Consider the following 9,777-nt stretch of genomic DNA (forward strand, 5'->3'; position numbering starts at 1 on the left):
TGAGGGAGGGTGACATCTTTTGTACGTCCTGAGTAGACAACTTGGTTGGCGTACTCTAACTTGGTTGCTTTCGAATCCCGGATTGGGGATTTGTTCTGAGTAGACAACTTGGTTGGCGTACTCTAACTTGGTTGCTTTCGAATCCCGGATTGACGGGGGATTTGTTTGATTGCTCACGCAATGACTTCGAAGACGGCACTCATGGATACATTGGGGTATTAGTCATCCCCATTGTAAGGCCACTCGTATGGCAGCCCCGTTTAATTCCCTTTAGCTTCACATTGCGTTTCGTCGAATGCTGAATCAATGAACTCAACAATTCCCACTGAGTAGACACAGATCCCTCATCCCCTGTACTAGGAATTATGAAGTTCTAGGTAGGTAGGCAAACAAAATTGCATTACATTAAATTGCTTAATTGCCGTTACCGAAGATTGAATGCTTGTGCATTTTCTCATGCAGGATCCTTGTCCCGTGAATTTGATCCTCAGAAAGAGAAAACTGGAGTGACCACCAATTACGCTTGTATAGGCGGTGCCAACCAATAAAAACACAAGTTGCCAACGGTGTTTTCGTGAACTTATGACAGGCGCATTATCAACACATACAGTTGCGAATATGAAGGACCGTCGTCGTCAATCGGATTATGTTACGTGCATATGTGAGGCCTAATAATCAGCGTCGCACGTAGCAGTTACGGTAAGTAGTCGAGGTGAGTGACAGTGACTGACGTTACCATTTCACATAGAGGGCGCCATACCCCTGGCATGAGTTTGCTCATAGTTGCAAGCAATGGAACGAGTGGGCGAGAGGGTACAGTCAGGACTAAGGAGTGAATATTTGCGGGTATGCCATCAAACTGGCGATGGAAGTGCAGCGCCATCATTGCACTGACATATGTCGGTTTCTGGGCAGCCCCTTAATGGGCGCCATACTTGAGTTGATTGGGGTGGGGTGTGCAATTCTGTGAGCAACGGAATTTTTTAGTCGGCAAAGGGAATTCGCAGAGGTAGAACATAGTCGATGCAAGATACCAGGCATTTCTCTGATCCGGTTGGCGATCGCAATGTATGCAAACCACATGCCTGGTGGAACAGATAACAGTCGAACAAGAGAATAGGATAAAGTGCATTGATACAGAGAAAAAACTAAAGTTCATCAGGTGAAAAATACTTGGAACCGATTGAATGGTCATCGTTTTTGAAAAAATAGGCTACAACCGGTAGATTTATTGCTGGACGACGTTTCGCTTTTGACAAAAATGCTTCGTCAGGCCAAGTGACTAGGTTCCGAGTCTGGCCGGGATTTAGGGCGAAACGTTGGTCAGCAATATATCTATCGACTGTCATCAAACTTTTTGGAAAAGGAAAAAGTCCACCACAATTATGTTGATGAAAACAGGTGATTAAATGAGACAGGATAGGGGTTGATTAGTGCCCAGTAGACAATCGGTCAAGCACCGATTGATTTTTCTGAGATCTAGTGCAAACCAGGGGAGTGGTGTGGTTAGAGTAGGAATTATGAGATGATGGACTACTTTATTCCAGGCAAAGGCGTACGAATTTGTGGAGTGTTTTCGCACATTCGAAGTTTTATTAGTTCTGATTGTTGTTTGACAGACGAGGGCCGTCGTTTGTCGTTGGAATAGTCTATTATGTATAGCGGGGGGCGTTGCAGTCAGCTACGAGCATGTGTACGGGCCCAGCAGTTACTATAAGCCCCCACGGTAGGCGACACCGGCTATGAGTATGAGTATGATAGGCCGTCGTTGGTCGTTAGATTGGGATATCACGCATAATTGAGGCCTCATTTTTATCGGCTTGCATAGACACTGGCCTGGTGTTTACTGTATGTAACAAACAAAAGCGACAGCGCGCACAGTTATGGGTATGATGGGCTGTCATTGGCAGTTAGATTATGATACCTTGCATAGCTCGGGCCTAATAATCAGCGTCGCATATAGGCGCTAGCCAAGCAGTTACCAACTGTGGCCAAGTTAGGCAGTATCGCGAACAGTTAAGAGTTTGCCATTGGACTACGCTTATGTGCATAGTTTAGGCTTCGTCCTCATCGGCTTGCATAAATACTAGCCCGGTATTTATCACTGGTGGCAAAGAAAAGCGATACCATGTACGGTATGTGTATGACGGATTAAGTTGGACTAGGTTGCAGGACATAACCGACACTGCACATGGACACAGACCTAACAAGTACGACAGATGGCCAATCTGAGCGATTTCGAGTGCAGTTATGAGTATAGTAGTCCGCAAGACTAGGCTCTCATGCGTAGTTGGGGCCTCAATTTACCGACCCACATAGATACTGGCCTGGCGTTCACTATAGGTTGCAAAGATTAGCGGTATCGCATACAGTTATGAGTATGACGTCCGTCGGCGTTACACATAGACACAGACCCAGCGGTTACGAAAAGTATCCGAAGCAAGTGAAAAGGACCTACTTTATCATGGCCACTGATAAGGAATGCCCTTATTTGCCAATATTTTTTTCATTTGCGCTTCGTGACGTATTTCACCTATGGAGCGCAATATTCCTGATACGAAGGATTTTCCTGTGTTGGTAATTTACCTGCAGACATCTCGTGACACAGCATTGTCACGATATGCAATGTCATGCATATCTGGGAAAGAGGATCTTTCAACAGGGACGTCTTCCGCATTTCCTGGGCACAACTCATGAATTTGTCTTACAACTTCCTACTTTATGAAAGCTGAGATCTATCGGAAAATATATCGTGACAAAGTTCGCTGAACAAAACTATCTCATTTGTTGAATATGATGGGTGTAAAGCGAAGAAACGTCACTGGCCGATTTTCCCGGGCGGAATCCGCATGGGATATTCTGCGGATGTTATTTCTTTCTCAAAGAACAACTAAGAGGGCCAGAAGAAGTTAAAGTGCTATTTCGTGTTCTACCTCTTAAACGAGTAAAAAAAATGGTAATCGGTGGTGGTCCGTGACCTTAAGCTTACGCTCACTTTACCAAAATGCTATGAGCGAAATATTAACGAAAGGTGCAAAAAGATTAGACTGACTGTCACAACTTTGAAGACCCCATAGTTTTGGCGAAAGTAATTTGGGTGTGCTTGTAATCAGTGGCATCGTAAGATATGAATTCACAAAACATGCAAACCTCGGCAACTGATACTTGTCCAAAACAAATGGTCCACCTGGAATACAAAAGTTCGAACTAAATGCGCAAACAGCCTTCTGCGTGAGACTACTACACGTGTATAACGTCGGCCACAAAATCGCTAGATGGCCTGAAGACCAAATGACTGAAATGGTGAAGACAAACAAACGCATTTTATACACATGCTGTAAACACGAAACTGGAGCAAGTATTACAAATAGGCCAGAAGAAGAGTGGGAAATTTCAGATGTCAAATTATTGGACGATACACCGCCCGCCGAATTCTCCACGCTGGCTCAGCGGACGCCCCGGTTCTTGTACTCTACCTAAGCTCAGCTCCATTTTAAGGCGCTCAATCAGCCACCGACACGAATGGTCAGAGTCCACTCCTACCGCACGTGCCCAATCACGTCCCTTCAGTAAACATTCCTTTCTTATACCTCTCTTCAGAACGCCGCCCGCCGTTCTTACATTCAGCGTTTTTACTAAGCCATCTGGATTCGCCTCGCAACTGTGCACTGCACTTGGAGGCCATTTTCCAAGAGATATATATTCACCAGGGACCAGAACCAAGTCTGGTTGTTTGGTCTTTGGGTCCAAAGTAGTCCAACCCCACACTCTTAAAGGGGTACCAGCCGGTTCCTTCTCTCTCTGCCGGCAATAGAGCCATCGACTGTGTATCGGGCTATGCGGACCACCGCCTGCATAAAGTGCAAAGACCAATCACTCGCTTAACGGCGCCGATCTCATTGATGATACAGTATCGCTGTCGAATGGAGTCCAGGACCTATGCAACTCCAAGGTGACCTTCCGCTCCCTGAAAGTAATGCATGACCAAGCTAGTACGGGATGTCGCTTCGAAAGAAGAGCTTGATGTTTTACAAACCAAATGTAGTTTGAGTCACCTTGTCTGCCCCTTGCGAGCAATACATCATCATTCAAGATGGGTGGAGGCTGTCGTAGGCTGTCTTCTCTAATCCGATTGTTCAGACGCTTCACGTCCAGTACAGATACGTTGACCACGTGTGATTCCTAGTGCAAAATGACTGGACTGCCTGATCTTTGTCAAACAACCAACTGCTTGGCGGAATTCGGATACCCTGATAACTCCAGAATGTGGAGCCTCTTTATTCGCCCTTCCCGGTTTAATCAATAGATATTGGTTGTGGCGTAGTGACCAAGCTACAGTCTTCTGTAGCTTCAACTAACAAGGAAACTGGGATATTAGTAAGCACACACCATCGTTTCCTTCGAGTTTGCGAGCATGCGCTACAAAGCTCCTAAACCCTGGTGGCTTTATTCTGAACTGCGAAGGACAAATAGCCTTTTCTGAGTAACCATCTTGGCCCAGTTAAACATCTATGCAGCGGACTGCGATTGATGACCGTATGGTGTAGGAGATACCACTGCTTTGTATTTGATGGCCATTTAAGGGCATCTGCCACTCGTTCAATGCATCCTTTCTCTGTGCGATCCTTGTGCGGTCCAGTTTTCAGATTATTTATCGGGCAGGGGAAGTGCGTTATCCTTCCATGGGAGTGATAGGTGGTAGTGTCCACTTACCCACACCCCACCAGTCTCCGCTTTCAATAGTGTTCTTTGATAAGCTGAAAAGAGACTAGCGTTCGATGATAAGTGTCTGCGCATTCCAACTCCATCTTAGTTAGCTACGTTATGGTCTCTGTTTCCAGGAGGTTCTGCTGCAGTCGGACCTCCCGCCCAACCCGAGTTTCCTGGAGCTGAGCAATCCTTTAAGCCTTCGTAGCCACACTACTTTTGCGACTAGATCCATGAAGCGGCTTAAAAAACGGGGCACCGAGCGAACTGTATTTCAAATGTTTCCTCCACTTGGACTACAAAGGTACAAACCAAATGCGCAAACAGCCTCCATGTTGAGACAGGCACATGTGCCTAGGGTTGGCCGCAAAATGGCCAGATCACTGTTTCCTCCACTTGGACTACAAAGGTACAAACCAAATGCGCAAACAGGCCTCCATGTGAGACAGGCACATGTGCCTAGGGTTGGCCGCAAAATGGCCAGATCACCTTAAGACCAAATGAGTGATGTTGTAAGAACAAACAAACGCCACTTCATACAGACGCGCAATCACGAAAGTTGAGCAAGCATTACATATGGGGAAAGAAGAAACGTGGGGAATTCCAGATGTCAAAGTAACAAACGATACACTAAGAATTCCTTCCGGTTATTCAGCCACCTGCCTCATGGTGATATTTCGACAACCTGGCTAATATCTCCCTCTCACTTAAGTACGTCAATGGCCGAATGAACACTGCGCACGCCAAAGCCCATCCGTCTCCCGGCAGGATATGTGTACTCACCAATATGTCCAATGCAACCCAACTTTTTATGACATAAATTTGGACCTTTTCCCCGGTGTAGATGGACGACTGCACACCGGCTAGCTGACTAGGCATCGTGGACCCCTAGCCGCATGTTCAAAGTGTGTACCAGCCATGTTCATTTAGCTGTCTGCTATGACCGGCGTAGGTTCCATGTGGCTAGATGACTAACGTCATGGTCTTTCTGGAATGATTCGCAAGCTGCAGTGGAACGCTCTACTGTTTAACATCAAGCCTACGCAATTTTTCGGCAATAATGAGCGCAGCTTACGCAATTTTCCCCGGTGACAGCAATTACTGAACAAAAATAGCTTACAGTAACGATGCCTCCACATATTTTGCATCTTCACAGGCCATGTACGGGCCGCTGGCTATTCGCACAATGGGATTGATTTCTCGGAATCTACGGAATTTTCAGGGTCGCCACTTCATAGTGTAGAATGTCTGTGTAGAATGTATATGCTCCTGTATTATTGAAAATCATCTACTATGGCGATTAGTCTAAGTGAGCGAATGCTCAATGTCACTAAACGCCGCCTACTGTGAATACGTTGCCAGATGATAAAAAATCCCGAATTGTGGAAAACGTTGACTCGATTACAATAAACGTAACTTTCAGGTAGTTTTACACCGCAAAACTTTTTGAACATTCTAGAAGCAGAATGGCCTTTGGAGATGCAGAATATGCGTGCTTGCATTCATGCAAACAAATTTTGGTCGATGATTCCTGTGGCCAGTTGAAATTCCGTAGTCCATGTTAATTATTTGCTAAAAGTCGTGCACGTTTGCTGGCAAAAAGCATAGCTTTCCATTATATGTTGCGAATTATGCTAGGAACACCTCGAGGTTTATCGAGTAGGAATATGGAACACACGCTGATCATACCGGACAGCGGAACGAACCTAACCGACGCACACGACCAACACGCGGCTAGGGGTACATGATTCCGGAGCGCACCCATCCGTCTGCACCGGAGAAAAGCCTCAAAATGGACATCATTAAATGTTGAGATTTATTGGTTTTTTGAGGTGTACATATGTCTTCTGGGAGGGCGCATTATCTTCTTCGTGGGGAGAGTTCATTTGGCCGTTGAAGTCCTGAAATGAGAGGAAAATATAATTCAGGTTATCGAAATATCACCATAAGGCGGGTGGCCGACAAACTGATGGAGATACTTACCCCAAAATTCAATCCAGCGAATATGTTGTCATAGATGCCTGTTCACACAATGCCATCATCAGCGGTTAATTCGTATGCCTTTTTACTGCACCTCTCGAGAAATACGTGACTTACAGGAAATGATTAGGGCCTCGTCAACAGACAAACTTTTCGGAGCCGACGGGTCACATGAAGTCATCTTCGTCTCTTTCATCTAGCCGGCGCTCTACAGCGTTAGTCGTAGTTGTCAGACGTTCACTCACGTATGTCGAGTAGTTCCTTTCTGGAGCCGAAACCACGGATGCACACAGACTTCCGGGACACACTGTGCTGGGACTCTATGCTTCGGTCCAGGTCAACATCAAATGACGCCCTCCTGCCTGAAGAGCACCACTACACAGCGGGCAAGGTTCACCATCAAAACAGTCAGCGTGATATGATACGCGATCTTTTGCACACCAGCGGTCACTGGTAGTATTCGGCCGGCCACAGAGCACACAAAAGCCCAAGTTAGCGTTCCTAAACCGCCACCTGGGTTGAGGTGTAGTATCCTCGACCACCAACGGCAGGTCGTCGCTTGCCGACTTTGAGGCTTGACGCAGCAAGATTTGTCCCTGAACAATCGATCGCTTAATGATGGCTGTGGCCCTCCTGGGTTTCAGCCTCTGTGGCTTATCCATTACTTGGTTCAGTTGTTTACGAAAACCGTCGAAAGCTGTCGGCGGTTGTTTGGGAACAAGTGCAAGGGGTACATCTTATTCCGTTTGGTCGTAATCCGACAGCCATCGTTTGGGGATTGAGAAGCAAGCTTAGAAAATATCGATGATCCTACTGCTCGGAATGGACTGATTTTGAAATACAGAGAACAGGTGTATGCAGGGGAGCTACATCGCCCGATAGAAAGGGAATGTGCATTCTCCAGCACAAAGTGTCGACAGCCTGGGAGCATCTGGGTGTTTGCACCACAAACTATAAGTTATTTTACGTAGCTCGACCTCACCTTGTTTGTTCCAAAACTTTCATACGGCAGCCGCGGCAGTCGCGGACACAAGTGCCTCAAAACGAGAGAGTATGCATATGTCGTCATTCGGCAGACCACGTTTAGAACGTAAGCGTGACCCCCAGGATTTGCCGCTGGTCGCGGTAGTACAACGTATGCATCTCGAACTCCCACATGAGCCACTCAGCGTGCCGGGACACCCTTTAAATTGCACGCTCCAACTCGTCGAAATGGTGCACCAGGTCTTTAAGGCGGCCGTTCGTATACTCCAATCAGTTGTTGGTCATATTACCGAAGTGAACCATTCCGGACTGCGCGTGCATGGCTCAACTTCGGGTGATGTACAACCAGCGAGCTGTAAGATAGGAAAGAAATCAAGGATCGGTGCAGCGGGGAAGCTGCAGGTCTTGCCGGAGTCTGTGTGCTTGTAATACGATGAACAGAAACCTACTGTGCTGTGTTGTTTAGGCGAGCCATGCGGTGAGCATAGTTGTAATTGCTTTCGTCAGAAAAGAGGCTACACCGCACCAAAGCCCATTCCGTCATCCAAACAGAGAATACATCTACTCACCACTCCCAGTGGTAGACACGAAAGTCTTCATCGCTATTCATCACCTACAGATTAGAACTGATAACAGTTCTTCGGGGACTGGTGACTATTTCTCATGCACACACTTTCTCTCCTGGTATTATCCAACTCATGTAATAAACACTCGATTAACCGGTTAGCTTAGAAGTCCATTCCCGCCAGCCCTTACACATCTTATTCCCATACTACGCTTCTGCGCGCTTATATCAGCTTTTACTAGATCCCTTGTAATATAATATCGTATGTTAGCAAACTCAGCCCCTGGTCGCTAGCCTACTAAGTACAAATCTATCTACTTCCTACTCCATGTAATCACTTGTCATCACCCTAGTTGCATCAGACGCCAAATTTTTCTTTCTGTGTATAATAATGCGTATTATCCTGTTCTATATCCCCTCAAACTCACTGTGTTTAGCGAATCTCCTCCCATCCTCTCACCTTCCCAAGCTTTGAACTTCGGAAGTGCTCGTTTTGGACGACCTGGTTAGGTGATATCCGCTCAACCTGGCCTATGATCTACAACCCCGGGATCACCAAGCGGACCAGGAAAACCTACAATCCCACATCGGTTTTGTTCCAGCTTGTTTCCTCGACCAGGCTGAAATGAATACCGCTGCTCAATGAACTGCACACCCCCAGCTGAATCATCTCAAATGTGACGTCCGTTGCGGAGCTGTCCAAAAACTGAAGTATGTCACGCCAATGATGGCACGGCACTGCCATACTCAGTTTGATAGCACACCCGCAACTGTTCCATTCCTCCTTCCAACCGTGCCCTCTTGCCTACTCGTTTCATTGATCCCAAAGACCGCCATGACATTCATTCCAACCTATTGGACTACTAGTTCGAATTCAACCGCCCTCTGTCCCGATCCAAACTCACCACTTCACCTGACCTCCCAACAACAGTGCAACCAGTGAGTGTGCTTGTTCTTAGATTGCACCATATTTTTGAGACTAAACTTGCCGTGTTCTCCCAATTCGAAGAATCCCATCTCCACCTCCACTTTTGCTCGTTATGACTCCGGCCATTTACCCGACCGCCAGCAATGGTTTTCCAGTTTTAGTTCATGTCAGTCTTTGAATTAGTCGAACTTCATGCCTATTGCTCCCTACAAGTTGCAAAAGAAGCATATTATTATTATTTAGTCGGGTACTTACAGTGTTTATGACGTTGTTATCTGGAGGGGTGGCGGGTAGGTCACGTGTTTTTGTATGTCCACGGACGTAGGCATGTTTGTCACATGACGACGGATTTTGAGGAATCTAAGCTGCCCCTGGATTATTAATTTGATGCTGGTGAGGCTAATGTGAATCGTATACCCTAGCCCTAGTTTCATAACTGGCAGGGTGTTTTGGTTGTATAAACAAACCTATAGAGCTCGAGCAATGAGCAGCCACCAGGTTTTCGTTTTGGCATGGAAATCACTAATCGATGGCGGGCTGCCTTATTGAGCGGCCGATGAAATATCAGGCAGAATTATGTAACCAAGCTGAAACATGTTTCCTCGAAAATCCT

Source organism: Opisthorchis viverrini (genome assembly GCF_000715545.1).
Source record: "Opisthorchis viverrini unplaced genomic scaffold opera_v5_120, whole genome shotgun sequence".
NCBI lineage: Eukaryota > Metazoa > Platyhelminthes > Trematoda > Opisthorchiida > Opisthorchiidae > Opisthorchis > Opisthorchis viverrini.